The sequence below is a fragment of the Amblyomma maculatum genome, chromosome 1 (genome assembly GCF_055883805.1).
Source record: "Amblyomma maculatum isolate TAMU_Amacu chromosome 1, ASM5588380v1, whole genome shotgun sequence".
Classification (NCBI taxonomy): Eukaryota; Metazoa; Arthropoda; class Arachnida; order Ixodida; family Ixodidae; genus Amblyomma; species Amblyomma maculatum.
Genome location: NC_139344.1, coordinates 84,062,470 through 84,086,944, shown reverse-complemented (window position 1 = coordinate 84,086,944; position 24,475 = coordinate 84,062,470). Strand labels below are relative to the sequence as shown.

The 24,475-nt window shown below is 47.1% G+C and overlaps 1 protein-coding gene across 1 annotated transcript in view; it reads left to right on the top strand.

Moving 5' to 3' along the window:
• Positions 1 to 14,132: 14,132 nt before the first annotated feature.
• The window catches only part of LOC146202988 (sterol O-acyltransferase 1), a 49,442-nt gene continuing 39,099 nt past the window's right edge, over positions 14,133 to 24,475 (top strand). The window contains exon 1 of the mRNA XM_084588481.1: positions 14,133 to 14,336. The gene's annotated coding sequence lies outside the window, so the exon portion shown is untranslated. The remainder of the gene's footprint in view (positions 14,337 to 24,475) is intronic.

The window sequence follows — 24,475 nt, the reverse complement described above, 5'->3', positions numbered from 1 at the left end:
TTGTGCAAAGAAGCATTAACTACACTTACAAGTACAACCAACCAGTAAACTACCCAAGGAAGCTTTGATTGCATGCAGCGGGGTTCCACTGCTTTTGTATTAACAACCCGTAAAGGTCCTTACGTTTTGCTGTCGTTGACTGTGTAAAATGAGCATATCTTTTGCATCTTACGTGTGCTCCATGAATATACGTGTATGGAGGACCTTGTCCTTTTCTATAATGTGATTAAGCGGGAAGAACGATATGCTTATTGTCTGTGTATACACTGTAATCTAGCGCTCCTTTATATATTTCTCGCTAACGTATGATGCGCAGTCAGCTCCAGTAAAAAGGAATCAATCAATCAATTTGCAAAGAAGAACTAAGTCTATTGTTCAGCGCTGAAGTTGAAAATGCTTGAGGGTGCCATCCGTCCAGAGGAAGAGCATTTATATATATATACTCGTGGGTTCGGTCCCCACCGTCGGCACGTTGTTTTTTCTTCTACTTTGTGTTTAGTTATCTTTCCCCTAAACAGATTACATTACTAATTTCTGTGATTATCGAAGTAAACATTAACAAAAAAAAAAAGAAAAGACAAAGTACCATCCCCAACGCTTTGCTTGGCCTCGCCGACTGTTGGCTTCTTTCCTTCATGTATTATAACGAGCACCCTCATTTCCCCTAATTGATCATATATATATATATATATATATATATATATATAAAGAAGGAAAGAAGCCGACAGTCGGCGTGGCCAAGGAAAGCATTGGGGATTGTACTTTGTCCTTTTTTTTAATTTTTACTTCATAATCACGTAAATTAGTAATGTAATGTGCTTAAGGGAAAGATAAATAAACACAAAGTAGAAAGAAAAACAACGTGCCGATAATGAGAACCGAACCCACGACCTCCGAATAACGCGTCCGGTGCTATATATATATATATATATATATATATATATATATATATATATATATATATATATATATATATATATATATATATATATATATATATATATATATATATATATATATATATATATATATATATATATATAGCCCTGCTTTAGCCAAGCCGTAATTCAAATGGACAACCACAGTCTGAGTAACGGGATGTTTAACGTTATCGCGTTAACACCTGCTTTTTAGTCATAGCAATATGGCTGAATGATGGTAACGTGTTCCCTTACGTGTTGATAGATGCCAGTGTTGCGCCGCGCTACAGCACCGGGGACGCCACTGAGTGTATGAACCGTGAGCGTTCCTCATATATAGTGAGCTTTCACATCTGACGCTGCTTTTTTGGCACATGTTGGGCTTTCGATGAGACATCGCGTCACGCCCAGTTTATTACGGTTCGTCTACTTCGTGCGGGAAGGAGCTCCATGCAAACGCACTCAGTGTGTTGTTGCCGCGTGTGCAGCGCAGCTTTAGTGTCTGCGTCGTCTGTAGGTGCAGACAGCGCTGCTTTCGAGTGAACGAGACAAGGAGCTGAGCGCTCCCGCTTGGTAGGAGAGAGGGGCAGGTATACGTATGTATACGGGCAACCGTTCATAGCTGCGGCCGATGCGCGTCAGTGTGCCCAGGAAAAGGGGAGTGCGATGGGCCTCAAAGGGAGCAGCCACAGCCGCTCCAGCTGCTTCGGACGCAAAGTTTAGAAATTTAATAAATGTGGACGTTTCACGGCTGCTCCTATTCATTCAGAAACGCAACCCCAAAGTACGTGCTGAGTTAAAAATAGAAGAAGAAAAAATAAACGCTGGTTTTAGTATGAAGCATGACGCTGTCTCGCGCACGTTACTGCTAATACATTGTCCCATGCGAGACCGGAAAGCTTCCCTCCGCGATGCCGCGCATGAGTGCAATCACATCATAGCGGCATTGGTCATGCTTAGTTCTGGTACCACACTGCATTACGTGCGACAGTTTCGTTGAACACGCTCGCGGTTAAACACGCCGCTAAATATTGGCATTTAGCAGTCTAGCAGATTTGGCAGCGTCGACGGCGATAACTGTTCGTGCGTGTGTGTGCGTGCGAGCGATGAGTTCATGTTGCAAGTTCCCCTGAGTGAGGATATGCTATCGCGGGGCCATTGTGCGCAGAGATGATGGAGCACGCAGGGTTAATTGAATGCGCATTCAGCGAACAAACTTTATCGCATGGGCATGCCACACTGGGACAAAACTGTTGCTAGAACGCTGATAGAATGAATGCAAATAAAAAAAAAAAAAACCATGCACGCATTCCCGCAAGACCTGCCATCTGAAAACAGTTCGTTCTCTACAAAAACGCTTAGGTGACCTTGTCCGTTCCATTACTGGAGCGTAGCAGTAATTTTTGCTTTCGTTTCTATGCATGCGACACGACGTGGCAGTAAATTACAAGCGGGAGAAAACATCTAGCCCCCCACCCTTGCCCTCCCTCACTTGAAAACAAGAGTAACGTTCACCCTAATCCCCATGGCTCATTTATGCTATGCTACCATGTGTGCTTGAGAGGTTCAGGACACTGAAAAGGGGGGATCGCAGACCCTATACCTTTTTTCAATGAAACTTCCTCTCTATTCGGAGCCTTCTATCTCCGTGGTTCCGAGCAACGTCTGTGCAAAGCAAGAGGTGGTTTTAGAAAACAGTGAGTTTTGTTTGCAACTAGTTTGTACCACCAACGTTCCAGAGGAATCTAAACTATACGGGGTACCAGACTCTGCCTGTTCCTGCCAGGAATGACATCACACATCAGCTTGGAATGCCGACGAGCACTTGATGAGTATGCTGTTCCACAAAACAGAAGCTTGCAGTCACCAAGCAGCCTTCTACCTTAATCAAGCTCGTATCACAAGCTTCTCTTAAAAGCCCCTGAAGGTGGGTGAAGTGTTCTATCCTCTGCTCTCCAGCCGAAGCCGTAGGGATCTGGAGGGTGTAAGTAGGTGTGTGGGTAGTAGGCTCCTCTAATGGGATCTGGTGGGTAGAAGTTTCTGGATAACTGAGGTGGGGTAAGGAGGCAGGTGGCGGGGGAAGAAGTTTCTGGATAACTGAGGTGGGGTAAGGAGGCAGGTGGCGGGGGAACTCTTCGGAAGGGTGAACGCTTCACTCCTTTGCTCTCATAAGCCACAATAGAAATTTTCAGTTGTGAGCATGGGCAAGGGCAAGGAAGTAGTGCGAAGAGAGGATAACCGATGGTCGCGCAGGGGCAACAAATTGGATTTCAAGGCAATGAAAGCACAGCAAGGAGAGGCAGAAAGTCAGATGGGCGAATGAGGTTAAGAAGTTCGCGGGGGTCACGTCAGGACCGGGTTAATTGGAGTAATACGGGAGAGGCTTTCGCCCTGCAGTGGGTATAATCCGGCTGCTGCTGATGATGATGATGATGAATCTATTAAGTGAAAATACACAGGCGATCATACTGTGTGATGCGACAAATATACGTTAGCAGCGCACTTAGCTTTGACATTCATCGCCCTCTCATTCAGCATTTAAAAAGGCCTGAGCCATACATGGAGCCTACCTTGGGCTTTCGTGTGGATGATAGTCCTCTTTATTTGGCGATGGGTCCTGGGTGGAGGCTTCTGGATAAGAGATGCAACATCACCGGTGGGCGGTGAACACACACACACACACACACACACACACACACACACACACACACACACACACACACACACACACACACACACACACACACACACACACACACACCCACCCACACACACACACACACACACACACACACACACACACACACACGCGCACACACACACACACACACACACACACACACACACACACACACACACACACACACACACACACACACACACACACACACACACACACACACACGCGCGCGCATACGCGCGCGCGCGAACGGACGCACGCGCACGGACGCACGCACGTGCGTCTGGAGGGACTGCTTGCGGGCATTGACATTGGTTTTTCTTGAGTATCAGGAAGAGATGATCTGAGATGCATATTTGGTTGTTTTTTTGGACAAGTACGATTTCCACGGCTGCCAGACGGATGATGCTTATTGTAGTTACGGGCGAACAAGTCTTTCGCACATCAGCTGTGTTATGTCACAAAGATGCAGGTCTAAGATTTAATCGCAGGTAGCAAAGTGAGTGCTCGCCGCATGCATAGTTTGCAAGTGGGTTACATCTGAATGCGACGGCGTCGGAGGTACGTCAATATGTTTATAAGATTGTGTTACGTTGATAAGAACTATTGAGATGCTAATTGGGGTGTCAAATTGCGGTTTCGAGTGGAATATGGGGGGGGGGGGGGGTATGCCTGCGGTTTTCTTGCCTTAGGACCTCTTCCTGTACATTCACTTTCTGCGTGTTAAAAATTAAAACTTCTGGAATAAAATTGAATTGAACTGAATTGAGAAAAAAAACGATTTGCACTTCACAAGGCATAAAGGCATCAGCCATTTCTCGCATCGTAATTTCAGCGTCTGCTTAAATCCCTCCTTGTCGGTGTCAGTACACAGCCCAAAAGAATAGCTTATTTACATAGCACGCAGGCGTGCGAAGAGAAAGACCTACTGCAGAGTTGGCGCACCGAGCCAAAAGGGGTCCGGTCTTCTATTGCCGCGCGCGTGCGCTCCTGTTCCGAGAGCATTAGCCATGTTCATCGTACACGCATTTTTACAGCGAGCAAAAATACAATCAGAAGATTCCATTGCACTCCCTCCGCTGATATGCACGCGCTCATCTCTAACCGACAGCTGGCCGTATAAGACGAAGCTTGGCGCGTACGTATACAGATGCGGCGGGACAACCCTGGTGCGAAGAAGTAGTAAGCTTTTTAGTGAGGAAAACAAGAGTTTCTTGCTGAACGCCTGAGTGACAGTCCCTAGTCCAGGAGCCCATTGGAGATGGCTGCAGCCCGGCCACGCGCCACCAGGAAGCGTTGAGCTTCCAAGCAGTGCAGTAGAGCAGGTACTCCTCCCAGACTTCCTTGGTAGGGATGGGACAGGGGATGAGAAAGAGAATGGAGTGGCAGGGCACGAAGCTACGATGTGGAAGGTGTTGGCGAGGAGCTGCCAGTGCGAAAGGTTACCGACTGTGGAGGGGCCAGCGGGAAGCAGACGGGGTCCATGAGCTTTACCGCGCTTTATGAGCGGGCGAGGGTTCGCGTATGCCGGAGGGGACAGCGTTTGTGCGTACCTTCTGTTCGTTTCTCACGGACCCTGGATCGCTGCAATGCCTGGCTGGCGCGGATATTCGACGCGACGTGTGCTTCCCGCAAAACGATCCCGAGCGTCCCGTCCCGCACGTCGGCAAGAGCGAGCAGCTATCTACCCCGACAGCAGGGCTGGAGATCTGTTGCGGTGTGTGTGTGTGTGTGTGTGTGTGTGTGTGTGTGTGTGTGTGTGTGTGTGTGTGTGTGTGTGTGTGTGTGTGTGTGTGTGTGTGTGTGTGTGTGTGTGTGTGTGTGTGTGTGTGTGTGTGTGTGTGTGTGTGTGTGTGTGTGTGTGTGTGTGTGTGTGTGTGTGTGTGTGTGTGTGTGTGTGTGTGTGTGTGTGTGTGTGTGTGTGTGTGTGTGTGTGTGTGTGTGTGTGTGTGTGTGTGTGTGTGTGTGTGTGTGTGTGTGTGTGTGTGTGTGTGTGCGTGCGTGCGTGCGTGCGTGCGTGCGTGCGTGCGTGCGTGCGTGCGTTGGGCTCTCACGTAAGATGAGCAGCGGATGTGACAAAGCCCGGTCCCGTGGGATACTAGCTGCCTGGCACGGCATGACGTCGGCCACGGATTCGAATGCTAGGTGTACGTACGGAGTCGTTTCGTGCAGCTCTACAAGTGCGAGGAGGAACAGTGCTGGAGGCTACTGGCCCCGCCGCAAGGCGTCAACCTCGCTCCTATGCTGGCGTGGCTGGTTGTTTTTTGTTTGTTCTCGAGGTTATTTGTCTGCGGGCATTGTAAGCGGGGAGGGGGCAGGGAGAGAGAGAGAGAGGGAGAAGAGAGACAAGAGGCAATAGACATGCAGTAACCCCGTTCGCCTGGACTCCGAGTAGATCTCCAAGGTACCCTTTCAGGAACTCCCCAACAGATCGCCGCCCAGCGCATCTGAGCACGGTGGGGAAGGGAGAACCTCTTCAAAGGCCAGCAGTGAACAGACAGTCGCCCCTCTGGAAGAGCACGGCGGGTGACAACTCGGATGGCCCCTTCAAAACTTAACTACCGCCGTCATAGAAGTTCTGTTTTTCCCTCTAATGACTAGAACGCCTGGCGCAGAGCAAAGCTTGTGCAAATGACGGGAAAACCTAGAATAGAAATATTTCGAAATGAGTTTATATGTAATAAAAGTACACCTGCCCTATCTTCTGGTTTACATTTTCGGGAAATGTTCACGCTGTCATTATCATCTCAAATGTTTTCACGCTCTGAATCTACTGCGAGAAGGTCGCTGAAACATTCTGATTTTCCCATTTGCATTTGCAACTACACGGCTCACAGTGATAATTTCAGCCCTTCGTAAATCCATGGTGGCTCATATTTCGCTTTGCTAGGGATCTGAGAAGACTAGCGTCTGGTTTACTTCATATTCAAGAAAAAAATTATAAAAGGGGGGAAGGGAGAAATGTGGGTTTGACGAACCACCGACTAGACTACGTAAAAAAAAAAAAAATCCTAACGAGGAAATGAAAGTCGCAGTAATTGTCTCACTATAGGCAAAATCTTCAACCATGCCGTGAACGAGAAGTGAAATAAATAATTGGGAAAGAGGTGCCACAAGAAAGGGCTCTGGATTATTTTTGTCCTTCTGGAGTTGACATCCCACGAGCGTCGTCTTTAATTTTTCTTCATGTTTCAAACGAAAATGGACCTGGAGAGAGCAGTGTCAGTACTTACTTTGTTTTTCATGTGACATTTCGTCGAATATCCTTCCTTTAATAACCTCTTCTTCATCGGTATGCGCGCGTTAACCTGAGCGCCGATTCGAACTTGCCACGCTGTCTTGAGGTATTACTGCACATCTTGTGCATACGACCGAATAGAGGCGACTCGACCGCTAAGCCCACAAGTTGCTAAAGCTCCTCACATCGTCGCTGCTAACTCGCACACGACGCTAATCTAAACTGCGCAGTCCATGTTCTTCCTGAGGTTATTGAGCCCCTCCGCCACTTCCGGCCTGGGGACAAACGAGCTTCCGGCAGCAACTTGCAAGCCTTCCGAGGAAACATACTGTCGCGGTTCTTGCAAGGGTGTCACTTTCCAAGAACGCTTTCGTTTCGTTTACATCTCACGCGGACGAAGCAAACGAACCTGTTCATCCGGATATGGTCTATCTGGTTCGCTGCATAGTGCCTGCTGAATATTTGAGACTTCAAGCAGCGCCAGCCAAACGGCCTCGATGGGTTAACGCGACTGTCAACCAAAAGCATCGCACACAGTGATGTACGTTCAAGTCGGCAGCCGCTCTCTTCTCAGTTCGACGTCGCCGGAGATCATCTGGAATAGCATGGGTCCCTCCCCGCCCTCGCTCTACACTTCATCCCGTAAGATATGCGGGCCACAGGGTTTGCTTATTGGCTATGCCAAGCGGCTCGTTTGCCAGCATAATTGGCGTTCCAAATATCTCAAAGAAGATCCTCAAACCTCAGCAGCTTGAGCTTTCCAGGGGTGCTAAAGAAACACCTTAGAAACGGCTCCATCGGGCTACATATATTTTTGACAAATAATGTACTGCGTGCAGAATAGGTTGAATCAACAGAGACGCTCCCTGGGGAGGGTCACTAGAAATATCTACGGTTGTTGTCACTAGCGCAACATGGAATTTAACGGCGCAACATTCCGCAACAGGGAATTTTGATCATAACCGCGGGACGAATGTTTCAAAGGCAATAGGAACTTTAAGACCGCATGCATCACGCTCAAGCTTCATCGCTCTCTCCATGCATGCGATATCGGCCATATATTAACGTCAGTACAACTTTTCTTTCAAAAAGCAATGAAAATGATCGTCCTTACGATGTAGCGGCTCTGATATACTATCATACACTGGACTGTCATGACGGTTGAGGACAGGCACAAACAATTCGCACGTCGATGGACTTAGAGAACTTTGCGAAAGCCACCAAAGACTATAGTAAGCTAGAGTACAGAAAAGCCCCGTTCTCGAAAAAGTCTAGCGTTGGCGGTGCTAGCGTAGTCAGCATTCCTCTGGCAGGGGGTAGTTGGCAGGTTACACGGTCGGGTACTGATTTATATGGGCACATGGCAGGAGGTGCCGACTCAGGTTACTCCCTTGAAAGGGAAGATCGAGGAGGAAATCGAACCCAGGACCCTGACTCGGTGGATTCTTGGCCACGCAGGCATCCTAAAGTGGGGCTTCATACACATATGTCGCGTGGTCTTGCATATAATGTGGTAGCTAACTGCTGTATGCTAATGAGTATCTGTGAGATAATGCAGGGAGAAATTAAGGGAGTACTGTTTAAACGGCGAAAAGTGTGTTGATTATTATTATTATTATTATTATTATTATTATTATTATTATTATTATTATTATTATTATTATTATTATTATTATTATTATTATTATTATTATTATTATTATTATTATTATTATTATTATTATTATTATTATTATTAGAGCATGAGGGAATTCAGACCATTTCAAGTTTCTCCGCTTCTGTATTCTCACTCCCATCTGGGCAGAATCCAGAGGCTGTTTAATTCACTTAGTGCTCATGTTGATGTTTTTGTAAACTCGGTTTCTTCCTTTTTAGTGGAAGTTCATAGCGTCCTGTTCTTAACGGTCCTTTTTATCACATATATTACTTCCCCTTTCAAGTCATTTGTGTTTAATTGTGCTTTTCCTCCTGCTTATATATATGTCTATGTTCTCAATATTGCTTTTAATCTGTTTTTATTGATATTTTCACTTTAACACTGTGTATTCGTATCTGATTCTTTTTATCGTTTTAATGACTGTATGTATTGTATTTGACTGTATTTTGTTATTTCCTCGTTCGGTTGCTTTTTTTGTGCTGTGTTTTTCAAGACATCTTCCTGCTTATTTTATTCTGTACGCGACTCATTTTATCTAAATCTATTTTAAATTTTTTTCTTCTTCTTTTCTCTTCTATCTGTGTGTGTAAATCCTGCGTGTGCATTTTTTATTCTTTATGTGTTGCAACACCAAGACCATACGGTTGTTCCTGCGCACATTCAGATAAATATTGATTGATTGATTGATTATTCTGTGAGCGAACTATAATCCGCAATGGGAGCCGTCAACGCTGTCGCGTCATGTCCTTACAGGCAGAGTTTGGGTGTCGCCTGATTTTTGTGTTTATTTTCCCTTTGAGAGCCTTTAAACTTTATTTCAAAGGCCAGTGCTGCACAGCTTTGGCACAACTAAAAACAATGGTCATCATTATCACAGTCATCATCATGAGCTTGACTACGTCCACTGGAGGACAAAGAGACCGCGTATTACTCGGGCTGCGGCTACCCTTACCCCCGAAAACTTCTTAATCTCATCTGACCTTCACCTGACCTTCTATCGCCTCCTGTTATACGCTTGCAGTCTATTCGAGTACGACCGACCTCCATACTTCCGCTGACCTCGACCACCGTCAGTTATCTTGCCTTCGCCCATGCCCAGTTCTTCTTTATTTCAACTAGGATATCATTCACAAGTGTTTTTCCCAGACCCTCTGTGCCCTCTTCTTGCTTCTTAACGTTATATCTATTATTTTACTTCCCATAGCTCGTTAAGTTGTCCCGAATGTAAGTTGAACACTTTATTTTTATCCTCCACGTTTGTGCCCCATAGGTAAGTAGTGACAAACTACCGGTGCTATATAATTTCCTCTAGAGAGATTTTGGCACACTGACATTCATTATCTGAGAGTATAGCCCCTGCGAGAGGTACTCCACCCGATTCTTTCTTCACTCTCGTGGTCCAGATTTGCCGTCACTATATACCTTCCTGCCCTAACTAGGTGCATTCCCTTTGCAACATTTCGCTGCCTATAGTAAACAGGCGCTTCCTTCCCGGACAGTGGAACATTACTTTAGTTTTTTTCACATTAATTTTTAAACCCACCGTTCTGCTTTGCCAGTCTAATTAATTTATCACGCTTTTCCATTATTTCCCTCAATTATTTCGCAAGGTGATGTGGTCAACGGAACGGACATAGCAAATAAGAGAGCATTCGTTAACTTTTATCCACGAGGCTTCCCAGTATCGTTCTGGGAATAGCTGGTCTGAATACGCGGTGAACAGTAATGGAGATATCGTGTCTACCTGCCTTACACCCTTCCTGGTTAGTATTTGAGCACATTCCGTGTGAAAGACTATTAGGTTGCGGCTGAGCCAAGTGCTTTCTCGGAAATGCTGTATCTGGACGCTGATTATATTCTGCGCATTTTTATATCTTGCATTTGACAGTGCGATATGGTATTGGCAGGTTTCCTCTCCGAAAGGCAACCCGACTCTTTGCTACACTGAAGTCTGAAGGCTGGTCTGATTTTACTAATGGTGTGCCTCAGTAAATATTGTTTGGACCATGCAGAGTAAGCTCATCGGTTTGTAATTTTTCCGAGTGCTTGATCTCCCCTTTCTCATGGGTCACGTCACGGTGGTGTTAGCGTTCTTCCATGGTTTCGGGTTACGTCCTTTTTAGAGCATACCATTCATACTTAAGAGGTGCGGGGTTCGATTCCCAGTGTCGATAGTTGGAACCCACCTATTTCAGAGGGTGCAATCTTTAATCTTTACACTGGTCTGGCTTCTCAGGGGTGCAATACCTAGAAAATTGGTCTGTGATCCCACCATATGTGAAGCAAAATAGCTTATATCACGGCACTATCTGGCCAAAGCTACCCTTGAATCATTAAAATTCACCATCGCCATACATTACCCGTCAACATTTTGCCGTATTACCCATAAACATTTCTCTCTTCAGGTCCTTTACTGCACTTATTCCTTTCACGCACGATGGCCCACGAATAAAAGCGACCTGGTTACTGCCGGAAGCTACTGAACCAAGCCGTCTAATGATTGCGTGGTCGCTTCTGTTACTTCTGTTCAATACTTTTCAACCTTTTCGATTCGGCAGCTTCTCGGACACGCGCTATACATTTAAGACTGCAGTCGTCAGCACACTATCCTTCTATATGAACACTGAAATTAATGAGCATGCTGGCAAGGTGGGTGTGCGTGCGTGTACGTTTAACTTGAAGACATCGGAACTCAAAAACATTCTGAGTATTCACAATACGTTGCACGCCTATATTTTCAGCGCGTAAGGTTACTTCCGTCTAGATTCAGGCTGTATTTAGCTATAGTTAACCTTAAGTGCTCAAAATATAGGTGTATGCCTTCGTAGACTCTGTAACGCTTAGTACATGGCTACGTGCTCCCTGATAGCGAGACATTCGTGTTTGACGCGTAAATATACAGAGTAAAATATTAGCAGCGTGCTCGATTCGGCCATGTGCGAGCTTGGCGGGCGCCAACGTTAAATACCCTAAGCATTTAGACGTCTTGCACAAGAATGCAAAACTAGGCAAATCGGAGCTGGTGCACAAAGGGAAGAAACGCACAAAAACCTAAGGCTAGCTGGGTCATCTTTTCGAGCGTGTTGCAGTCCCATGATGGCCGAGCACCAGGTAGGAAGCACGCTTGTACGTGCTATTTCATTTTTTTCGGTAGCTCACCAGAGACACCAGAGTGTCCCCAATGTCGTGGCAGATACTCAACCACGATACCATCCGTGAATAGATGTGACTGCGTAAAGGAAGAAAGGGAAGGGGGGGGGGGGGGGGGGCACCCCGTTGAAGAGAGCACTTAAGCTCACCTTCCAGGTAGCCATAAGTTGCCAAGCACCTGGCCGGAGGATATCTGTGCTCATTTATGCCTGTACTGCTCACCTTGTGCGGTAAATAAAGTCTATGCACTGTGGCCCTTCTTCCAAATGGCTCTTTTCCCAAGCCTCTACCTTGGAAAGCCGAGCCGCAGGCGGGAGATGAGCTTGTACACATTTGAAGAAACAGGTCCAGGAATGGGAGTCGAACCCAACACCTCATGGCTACGAGGGGCGCCCTAATGAAGGAGAGTTGCAATCCTGTCAGTTGATATATTGCCTTGAAAGCATAAACCAGTTGGAAGACGAAAGGCAAGGAAGAGACGAGGCACACACGGCGACTGTGTGGCCGATCGCCATGTGCGCCTCGGTCGCTGTGTGTGCCTCGGCTCTTCTTTGTCCTTCGTCTTCTGACTGGTTTATTCATTTTAGAGAAGGGCTCATGCAGGGCCGATTTTGGACACCGAGGGTTCTTTAAACATCCAATGAAATTTAAAACTTTCACCTCGTATAGGCAGCCACGAACAAGTCAGAAATCCGCGACTTCTTCGTCTAAGCAGCAGAACGCTTGAGCCACTGAGCCACCGCGAGTGTTGAATTTGACCTGCTATCACTTGAGGAACTGCTGGACCTCATTTACCTCATTAACCAAACGCTCACGAACCCAGCCAAGCATTTCTTTTGTATAGGCAATGCGAGGTTTTCGTGGCTAATCGTGCTGTGAACGAGGCGAAATGTTGATGCAATAGGAATTCTTCCAGGGCTACACTGAAACACCGGAGATTTAGCAACTGCCGCATAAGTCGCCTGGTATAGATCTCGAGACAATCTAGCAACTTTTCAAAAAGAGCGATCAGTGCTTAGTGCAAGCTGACCAGCGGGCTGTAAGCCATAGAGCCATCTTTCTTCCCGTGCCGATTATATGCATGTGTTCTGAATACGCGCTGCCAACGAAAGGCATGACCGGCATCGAAAGCGTCTCGTTAGGAAACTTCCGTCCCTTTCTGTCTCATCTTTTCTCGCTTCAATTTATTACCTGAAAATCCCAACGCGGGTATCTCGTGCCCCACTTAAGGCGCTCCCAGTGTTTCAAAATTCTTGGCTGTCCAAACGCAGATGGTTGGATTCGATTTGGGTAATTATTGACATGTATATATCCCCATCAGACGTGCAGGCGTAGACTCAACGATCCTACTGTTTATTGTCTCTCAACCTTGAAGGGCGTACTGTCAAGCAACGCCTTTTTGGGTTAAGAGGAGTCGTTAGCTCGGAAAAGAACGCTGGATAAGGTATGAATAGGGTTGATCGTACGCGCGTGCATATTCAGGAGAATTAGCCGGAGTTTAACTTTGCTTAAACCGATTAAGATGTGCGAAAGTACTATTTGCCATGGCTTGATATGCATTTGTTTGACAGCGTTTGGCAAAGTGTTAGTGTCCTTAGTTGGTTTAGTTTTTGGGGAAAGGAAAGGCGCAGTATCTATCTCGCTCTTCGGTGAACACCTGAACTTGCAATTAACGGCGCACAATCGGGGGTATATATGTCGTCAATTTGAATCCCTATCGCAAACTAGCCTTCAACGTGACTAGCAGACGGATGCTAGATAGGAAGCGATATGTAAAACACTGCCCTAAACGCTGCACAATAAATGGTCGCGTCGCAATTGCGATACGAAGTTTGGTTATATCTTTGTTGCCACTTCCTGTCCTGCTCATGCAATTCCTTAAGAATGAAGGCATTCCCCCTCCCCACCACAGCTTGCGCCAAGCTTTCTTTTTAGCTGAACTTTAGGCTATAGATCAAGGAGACACGTTTCGCATCTCCCAGACTACCAACAGCAGACTTCCTGGTCGACGACTGCCTACCTATGCGATGATTACAACAGCCTCGATATTCGGCTGCGCCTGCAGCCTTCGACGGTCAGTGGCAGCAAGCCGCCTTTTCGTTACTACACTGCCGTAATCCTCCGACAGCGTGGAGTGTCGGGCCTCAAAACAGCAAAAGTAAACAATTCGCAGGGAAAAGAATCGACGCGCGCGGAGCAGCTGATGAGGGAGGAGGTAGTCGACCGAAGGATGATGCTCGGAGGCAGAGCGGGGGAAAGCCGTTGTCAGCGTTGGGGGTGGGGGAGACGGAGGGGTCGGGGGGGGGGGGGGGGGGGGCGTGCCTTTGATCAGCGCGGCCATCGGCGACGGCAGCGGCGGCGCCGAGGGTGCTGCCGTTCGGGGGAGCGCGAGTGGGGAAGTGCGTCGCCGAGTGCACGTGCACCGGAGGGCGTCCAGTCATCTCGCGTGCGTCGAAGGGGGCGCGCGTCAGTTCCGCCGCTGCAGCGGGAAGGGGGCTGCACCCGTGGCACGTCGTTGCATTTCAGCGCGCACTGCCGAGCAGGAAAGCGGCCGGTCGACCCCAAGGCCGAAGGTGCACGACTCTGCCGCGTTCTCTCGCCGCCGCATTTTTCGCGCACACGTCGAGCTCGGGACACCGCTCTCTTCCAGGGCCAGTCACAGGAGTCAAAGTTAGAGCAAGTAGTTTCCAGGTGAGTGCTGTCACGGCATTGCTATGCGCGCGCTTGCGTCAGATTGGATCACAAAGCCGAGTTATCTTTTTTCGAACCGCTCTTTAAACCGGTGAAAAAAAAATGTCTCCTTCGCTTTTTTGTTTTCTTTTTCCCTATGTCGTGGCGTCCCTCACTGCGTGCAAGCCATACTGTGCGAGCGCATGTAGCAGCGAACCAGGCAGTTGTTGAGGGCTAATTCCCCACTTTCTGTGACTCCTTGGCTTTCACCTGCCTTGCGTGCAGTTTGAGCGTACTGAGTCAGCTCTGAAACCTGCAAAGGCAGTGAACGACCTGGCTTCTGTGATCCTTTTACACTTCTCTTTTCTCCTTTCGCGTGTTCGTTTTTTTCCATTGATCAAGCTTCAGTGAATGGTGTCGCGCTTGCGTCAGCTTGCTCGAGTTAAAACGAGCTGCATCTTGAACTTAATGCACCTAATACTGAAGTTGTTTGTTGCGATTAGGCCACTAATAAGCTTGAAAATTCTCACTACGTGGATGTGAATGAGACTTCCGAGTATGCTCAAAACTGCAGTCACGGCTTGCTGGCTCTTTCCGCCTATCCTCTGCAGGCTGAATTTTGGGAAATAATATGCGGCAATGTTCGTCCTCTGCATATCACCTACTTGATCATAATATAACCAACATATTAAATGCCCAACACTGTGTCCACAAAGAGCGGCATACTAAAGCATTAATATTTACAGGAAATATTTCAGAAGCAGCTTTAAAAAAGAAAGAGTAGACCGTGCAAAACCTAAGGCAATAACGACGCACTGAGATCAAGAGTTGAACGGATGTCATGGATAAAAGCGCTACTACAATAAAATATATTAACATCGCTCTCTAAATCGACACAAAAGACAGCTCTTTCCGAACAGATCGCATGTTTTCAGCTTGCATGTATCAACTGCACCAGTGCGTAAAAATTGTGCATTGTGAGTGGCCACGGAAAGATTCTTGGGCAGTTTTTCTAATCGTGCCTGTGCAAGGACTTTCCCCATTGGTTGTAATTCCCTAGCGAGAAAACCGTATGAGTCACAATAACCTCATACAGATTTCTCATAATAAACGCATACTGAACTCATACAAATCTCAAACACTCATATACTTCTCATACGTTGAATGATATTTGTATGAGGTTATATGAGATTTATACGAATTTAGTATGAGTTCAGTATGAGAAATCTGCATGAGGTTATTGTGACTCGTAGGGTTTTTTAGCTAGGGAATGTTTGCACTCCGACAAGACGGTGATTGCAAATAACTACCAAGCTATGTGATCTGTGACAGCCCAGCTGTCCGAGCGTATTATACAGCAATGAAGAACACATACTGTGTGCAGTTCGTTCGCAAGGTTCCCTGGTCTAAAAATAGCACTAAAACGCGGAAGTGTTGTGCAAAAGCCTGCAGTGCAGTCGGAAAAAATGTTGTGGTCAGTGACCTGCCTCTAGCAGGAGTGAGTGCGCAGGAGATATTTGAAGGTTTTCTTGATGCTCGCACTGTTTTCCTCCGATGTATCCAAACTATGCGCTCGTTACACCGATTAATAATCAAGGCAGCGGCGTCCCGTTGCAGTGGGAGAAGCCATTAAACGTCAACTATCAATGCGGGTTCGCCACTTTGAGGTTGAGTTTTGTGTCGGAAAAAAATTTTGGCTAGAAAGCGGTGCACCGCCTGCGTCGAAAACGACCGGTTAACGCCGTCCCATTGATTAAGCTGGGATGACGACCATGCCAATAACTTTGGAAGAGTAAACCGTTGGTGATTTGTACGCTGCTAAAAGCTACAAACAAAAAAAATGCGCCTTTGGCTAGCTCTCTCTTTTTTTCTGCGTGCGGGACTTGGTTACCCTCTACATTTACCTCGTAATACTACCGCCCTCTGTAGCAAATGCAGCATTATTGTACGAAGGTCCTCATTTCTTTTCTTACTGCACACGTTCTTTTGCGCTTATTCCTTTTTAGCTTGAAACTGATATTTAACATTTGTCCTCCTCTTGAATAATCTTTCTAGATCGTTAAATGGGCACTATACTCAACTTAATTTACGAATGCATAAGTTATGCGCTTAAGTTTCGGAAAACCACCCTAGCGTAACCATCGACACTCGAGCAAATTAACTGCTTTCATGCCGTATGCAAACTGCACTCAATTTTCATAATGGAAACTTGCATTGGCTTAACCAGCACTTCATGCTGCTAGACAAGAGATTGTGACAGGTACTTATTGTGAGAGACGACTTCTCTGTCACAATAAGTACCTCCAAAATCGTCCATCAAGCGCATTTGCGACGTTTATTCAAGAACATTTGTATTGTGAAAGATGCTATAAACCCATATGAAATCTCGGAAGTCCTCTTTCTTGTAGGAGTGCGTTTTTTAGTGCGCATTGATGCACCAGCGGCGAAGATTATCGCTTTTCAGGACCGTATACCGACAAGTTATGGTCTTCTAGCAAAGAAGTGACTCCAAGGTTTCATTTGAATGTGGCGCAATTCAAGTGAGCAGTGGAATTCAAGAAATATCTCAGTTCCAACTTTTAAATTCTAAGTCTTTCACTTCCGCGTGATGAAACTGATTCTGGGAATGACATCCGGGGGAAAAAGTTGCAGCTTAGAAGGCTAAATTCATAGGACTCCTTGCATACTGGTGTAATCAGTCTTATCGAGAATGCAGGACATACTAACAACTTATTTGAACGAGGCTATTTACTGTTATAAAAGAGAGATCGCCTAACATGTGAAAGCGTAGTGAACGTGTGGTGTGTGAATTGAATGTTTTCTTGATTCAGATGAACGAACATGTTAAACCACGGAGTCCATAACCATGACTAGTGTCCAGTAATGACTCAAGTGCTGAGTCATGAGGCTCTAAGAGCCGCTAAAGAGCAGCCAACGCACATGTTTTCGCATTTGTCCAGTGTGGACCTCTGCAGTGCTCTCAAAGCTTTAGAGCGCAGCTCTTTGGCGCCCGTTCCATGGGTTTCGCGCCGTCGTCCCTCGTAACCAGCTCCACTTTCACTCCCACCTTCCTTCCCTTACGGCGCGATTTAGGTGTCCACAGAAACAAGTGTGACTGATATACTATGCCTTTCCATTCCTGTGAACCAATTATGAAAGGCACGCTTCAGAGCTCAAGTGGAAGACGTAACAACACATGGTACACACTGCAAAGATATAATTCATGGGTAATGTGAGCGCCCACACCGAACTGCAGGATAGCATGTGCAGTAACCGAGAATTCGCACACTCAGAGAAAAGCATGGGCTCACGCGCTGCCTCCCGCAACCTTCCGATAACTTAGTTTCTCTCTTCATTTCTCCGACCACAAAGCTTCCTTCATGACAGTCAGTAACTGTTAGTGGAGTGTTTCTTGAAGGAATACGTGTGAAAAATAAAAGTATGTAATTGCATATACATGTCTTGCTCGAAATATTTGCCTTAATCTATCGAAAAAGGTCCAACAGCTGATGAGCTGCGCTCAAATTTCGTTTTAGGAAAACACGTAATCGTCGGATATTTTTTTTTTTTTCTTTTATGGCGTGAGACTCGTCGGCAGCGATCATAAAGTGGTGACGGCCATTATCTGCTCTGAAGTTGGGCAACAAAGTAACTGCGCGACGCGTTCTGTACTGCCTATTAACGAGCAACTCATCATCAGCTAAGCTACGTTTATTTTCCTCCTGCAGTCATAACCCGTACTCTGCGTCAGTTGCGGCCGCACACACGCGGATCTCGTAATTTCATCCGCCCACCTGACCCTTCCTGCTACGCTCACCCCCTCTTGGAATCCACCCCGCTACCTTACAGTAAGCAACTGTGTTCGCTTAAACTACCCATAGGGTAAGCTGAGGGGTCCACGTTACAGCTGCATTCCTCTCCAGTGCGGAGATCTACGCACATCGTGGCACACGATGTAAGCGCCCTCGTTCTCCATAACTGCATGGTTTCTGGGATGCAAGAAGAAGCGAAGAAAAAAGGGAACTTTCTGACAGGAAAAATATAGGCACGGTCTCGTACAGTGGTGATCGATGTGTACGCGTCATAACGAATGACAAGAAAAATACTTGTAACCATAGCGTTGCCCACTTTCAGCAAGAACTCTGTTGCGGTCTTACATGAGCCAACGTTCGCGTTGCCTGAAGGTGCGTCTGTTCATCGAACGAGTGAAATTTTCGGTGCTAGCTCATTTTATTATAGTTTTGCTTGGCACAGCGTCAGATAAGTTTCCTTCGTTCTTCTGCGAACATACTCTCAAAGTAATTGGCTTTAAGCGTTTGAAACATCTGAGACCACTAGCGCTATATGGTGCGTAATTAAGTATAGTGTATTTGGCGTTTTCAGCCCGCTTACGGCGCCGGGGTCATACACTGAATCAATTTTAAGTCCGCCAGGCTTTGTCTGTTTGTACACGCGCGATCAAAGTTTATGGAACACGACTATGACAAATAAATATAAATTTCGTTTCATGCGCAATGCATTTCTCGAAAGACTTAATGGAATAGTAGCAGCTCGCGCCTCAGGATTCATGCCATCTTTTATCGCTTGCTGAGTGCAAAGCAATGATATTGCGTCCCATAGACTTCTGAATGCGGGTGTACGTGCACTTGACCGTGCGTAGTTCTCTGCACGGCCGTGTGGTGAGTGCGCCTGCTCCGAATCGCCTGGTGACGATAGGCGCGTATCTGGTTGCGATAACGTCTCCGCGTGTTTGAAGGACGCCCCTTCGGGCTGATTTCGAGAGCGGTTGCGTGCGCTGACTATCAGTAGCGTTTGTATATTAGAGAGTTTTAGTTTAGCGTTAGCGTAAATAGCGGAGCTAACGGAAATAAAGTTAGCGTGCCGCAAACGACTCCCTGTCGGACGGAGTTTTAGTATAGCGTTTAGCAAACGCCACACAATCTATTTTGTATGGAGGTATCAACAGCTGAGGATATATTCGAAGTGCTTGCCAGCGCTACCTGGTAGCAAAGTGTTGACTGAAATGAAACAAGGCGGAGCCGCAGGTTGAGCCGCAGCGAGCCGAGACAAGCTCATCTTGAACTCACGAGCAAAGCGAAACTTTTGCGAGCAGACGAACAATTGCGTGCGCTTTCTGCGCGATGTTTGGCCTCTTCTGAACTGTCTACCACTCTGTCGGTGCCTTTCAACTATGCCGTCAAGCATCTTGAATAATTCGCGATATTTATCGATGTTGACATGGGCAGAGATTGACGAACTGCATCTAGGAGTGCGCGCTCGCGAGCTCGCTCGTGCTGACTTGTTCGTGCGCTCGTGCGAGCTCGCTCGTGCTGACAATTTGGAACTCTACCTACAACGCAAAAGTGAGCCGACCATATACCGCTACCGTTCGAAGAAAGGTTTATTGGATATATCTTCTGTGGACCCTGCGCTGTTTAGGTTGCAGTTCCGTTTCGAAAAAGAGGATTTTGAGCACCTTCACAACTGCCTTGCTCTACAAGGCACTTTCACTAGCGCCCAAGGCGTTAAGGTCCCTGGCCGACATGCACTTTGTATTGCACTAAGGCGGCTTGCGTATCCCAATCGCTGGTGCGATTTGGAACCGATCTTCGGTTTGCATTCGTCAGTGATGTCCAGCGTCACAACTCAAACTATCAGCTACATTTTTGGTCGTTTTGGACACCTTTTGAGAGATGTCAACAAGTCTCGGCGGTCTTCGATAGCACGAGCTGTGAACGCTTTCTCCGTAGCTTGTTCTACGTTGCTCGCAATTTCTGGCCATAGCGACGAATCCCTAAATGGATTCAGGTTCCGTAATTCTCGCAGCATTGCGACGTCGTCATGAGCAGTGAACCGTATACACATATTTACGTTGCACCGTGCTCCGAATCTGGCACTGGACATTTTGATTACGGCACTTGTCGTCTGCTTTCGTCTGCTCTGCAGATTGATGGACGTATGCTACAAGAACCTCGCCTGCATGACCCCTTGAAGTGAGACTTTGAACGTAGAAAAGATGCAATGCAAACTTCACAACGAGCTCAATACTCTCGCATAAAATGTAACTATATAATAGCCAAAATTAGTAATAAAATATAGTAACCGCCGAAACGAGCCTTGGTGGATGCATCGTCGCAGGCGACCCCATTAGGCCTAGGAGCATTAGATTCCAGACCGAATCTCCACAACAAAGCTTCTTTACACTTTGCACATCATCGTCGAACCAAGATTAGTCAAATCGAATGATGACAGTACCAGTAGTTGTCCGTAAACGTGCCAACCGGAACTGCAACGACTATTTGTTCGTTTGAAGCGGACGGCTGCCCGATCCATGGACGCCGCCATGTTTTCGCGCTAAATGCGCAAAAGACGATCGCTAAATTCTCAAAATTGCGTGAACGCGCTAGCGCTATTTCTATGCTAGCGTTCAGCGCATGCGCATTTCCGTTCCGCTATTCCGCTAATCCCGCAATCACCGTAAACCCCTCTAAACTAAAACTCTCTATTATCCGCCGTTGCGCAAACGAACAACGCTCTCCGGCATCACGCCAAATTTTGCGTTGTAACGCTGTCAGTGCCGGTGACCGATGAGTGTTGGACGGACGGCGAAGGAAGGTGGCCGGACGGCGCCCTGCTGGTGCCATCCCGCCACTTTTACTGCTGAACCACTGTAATCGATAAAAAGGAACCGGAAGTCGATTCTAGTTAAGCTGTGTTCATTATACAAGCCCGTCAACATCACATGTATTAAAGGAAGACAGTTCGGGCTCTCTTAGTGGTATGTGGACGAGAACGTAGAGTAACTTCGAATAGACGACGTTCGAATTAAGCGAGACTGAACTTCAATAATATGAAAATTGCTTCTGAAGGAATCTCGGCACTTGTGCAGGGCGTGCATCACTCGCAGGTTAACCACCTCGAGCCTTTGTGTCTCTCTCTACGCACACGTGTCCAGCTGCCCCGTTTAGGTTGCGCGTATTGACCATCCAATTAAAGCGCAGTCGGCGCCTGCCTAATGTCAGGTGTGTGGTCGATCGCAGCTGCGTGCAGCGAGTGTTATATTTCCGGCCTCGCTCGACCAGCAATGGGAGCCTTTCAGGCTGCGAGTACGCAGTGCGGGAAAAGACAATTATTTCGTACGTGACATTCAGTACTCCGAATGGTAGACGATGGCCTAGCACAAGTCGTCAGGTTTTTGCAACAGATTGTTTCGGCTTCTTAGTACCTAAATATTCCGAGCGTGGAAACGAGGGCGTCCACGGGTGGAAGTCGCTGAAAAAAAAAAAAATTATATATATATATATATATATATATATATATATATATATATATATATATATATATATATAATTTTTTTTTATATATAATAGAAGGCATATGACGATTGCGGGCCCGGTATCTTTCTAGAACAGCCTACGCTAGAATTTGCAAGGAATGCGTATAGAGCACCGGCTGTACAAACATTCTGGGCTCTTCCATAGCTGGGACCTGCCCACGTGCACTAGGCACTTCTTTAACTACCTTCCCGTGTTTCTTAGTACTCGTTCACAATATCTACCAGGTTGGTGCTGCCGGTTACACAATTTGAAGAAGTGCTTGGGACGACTGGGCTCGCTGGAAAAACATCCTATTAAATTACACAATTTTAGTTACCCCTTCACTGATGGCGTTGTGAATACAGATACAGCGGGCACCGTCGGAGTGAGTGATGTGCTGAAAATGTTAGGTTGTGGCAGCCTTCTAGCAGCAGGGAGAGGAAGTTGCGGCATTCTGGCAAAGCTTTCAGCGACTGTAGAAAAAAACTGAGAGGATAGCGCAGTCATGTTGCCCTAAAGTGAAACACGCTGGTGGGTCGTGTGTTAAGGCCGGTTAGGAGAAGAGGCAGCCGAGGGTTATTTAAAATGCGATTACCTTTATTGACCTTTATTTGCTTGAATTCACTGCTTAGTCATTTCTAACGATGCATGCTCGCGACTATGCAGTCTGCATACCTGGCAGGCACCGACGTCGTGAACAAACACAAGAAACAAAACAAAGTGGCTGGGTAAAATGAGGTTAGCGGTGGGCCGCGCTGCTTCTCTTGAACTTCTACTGATATCTTCCTGGAGGGGGGGGGGGGGGGGGGGGGGGCACTGGCAGATTAGGTCTTAGAATATATAATCAAAAAAAGCAAAGTGGCGCGACAGATAAAGGTTGACGCAAATATGCGCTTACGCGTTGCTAATCTTGTGGGATTTCTTTGAGCGATTCAGGGCGATCGGCCGACGTAGCCGCGGGAAGAGGCGTGCTCCGCGCGATAGCTTATCGCGGGGTGCTCCCTGGCCGCTGCCTCTCGTGTACATGCTTTTTAAGCGCCGTTTGTTTCATACGCAAGTTTGCTAGCGTCGGGGTGTTCAGCTCATCATTTAGCGACTGGCCTGTCATTGAGGTGCAAAAAGCAGACTTTCCAGCTGAAAATTTCATCAAATGAGGAACGTTAGCAAATGCTCGGAAGTAAAGTTGACGCGGCCAGTGCAAGCTCTGGGTGCATGTTTTTTTTTTTTTTTTTGTATTCACGAATGTGGGGCTGATCAATCGCTTAATACACGCGCAGCTACGGCCACGAAATGACTCTCTCGCGCACGCCGTCACACTTCACTGAGCAACGCCAAAGATTGTTCTCAGCGCTCCGATCCTCGCTAAAACAAAGCAATCCCTATGCGACGCATAGACGCAAGCATCAGCAGCGCAATTTCTCCTGGAAACAAGCTACTTCCATTGGGCCATACTCTTATCACGGTTAGATTAAGGCGACAAAATGCGTCGAACCTCGTGAAGTATATGCAGTCGATCCTCGTCACGTAAGAGCATCCTCGTCATTTAGATATGTCAAACATTTGTTTGTTTTTTTTTCCTGCTCTCGTACTGTCCACGCTCTGCAACAAGGATAATTGTGGATATAAAATGCTCATATTGGTTTACATCGGGACGCGCAGTGACGACGCGCGCGCGGCAACACTGTATGGTACAAGATACCCCTCAGTGACTGGAAAATTCGTGCTGTGTGAGATTATTTACGATGTGCCTAAGACGATCGGTCGCCTCTGCCTTGATCACCCAACCCGATGCGCATCGTTGGTCACGGACTACGGCGCTGCAGTGCAGCTGATGCTATAGGGAGCCTACATGCACCGCTTTTGCACGTAGGCTCCCTAGCCGATGCCAGCGAAACCAAAACTTCCGAAAGGGAAACTTCTATGTCGATCTGGTCCAGCATTGCCCCGCGTCCGACGCGGCTGGGGCACCGTGCCAAGTCGGTCGAAGAGGATAGCTTCGCGGACAGGCGACGGGGCCACACGTACAGTGCGCTCTTCCCTCGCATTTTCCTTCCACCCGGCTCGAAACGCGATCCCGCGAGAACGCTTAGATTTTGGTGCTCAGTGAAGAAGAGGCGTGGAGCGCTGAGAAACAAAACCAGCGCGGACTGCTCTATTTTGCGCGAGCGGCGGACTGGAAGTCCGTCGAAAGTAGGGCAAGCTGCTCGAGTTGTAAACAGTATGCGAAGCGGATGGAAGCTTATACTCCAACTTCACGAAACAAACGGGCGGGAGAAGCAAAAGCGGCTTGATCGTCCTCATTGTTCAGTCTTCCCATGCTCGTTTCATTCCTTTTGCCGGAGCCCTTGGCTTTCTCCCACGACATTAGACAGCGGGAAAAGCCTTCAAAAGTGCAATCCGTTTACGTGCGTATACTGCTTCAAAGGAATATACTGCAGTACGATGCTGAGTTGGGCGAGCTTTTTGTAATCAAGCAGTTTCTTTTTGAACCTCCTTGGTTGTAATTTATTTGGGATGGACAAAACAGCGCTTGTCTGTGTGCTTCCTGTTCCTTTGTCCTTCGTCCCTTTGCGCTGTTTTTCAAAATTAACGCTTCAGCGGAGAATGCGTTCGGAAACGCTGTACTGAGTGCCATTTCATCTCTGCGCACATTCTCTGTAAATTGGAAAGCTTCCCGGTTATAGACGCGCTTTCATTTGTGTCGGAGGCTGTCGCCCATGAGGCTTTTCTTGTTGTGGTGTGCAGGGTCGCGGATGCATGTGTACTCAGATGCCCCGAATGCTCGCTTCGATTCAGCGCTTAGGTAACGCGGCCCTGCGGCAGAGCAATGTCTGGCGGTATAAA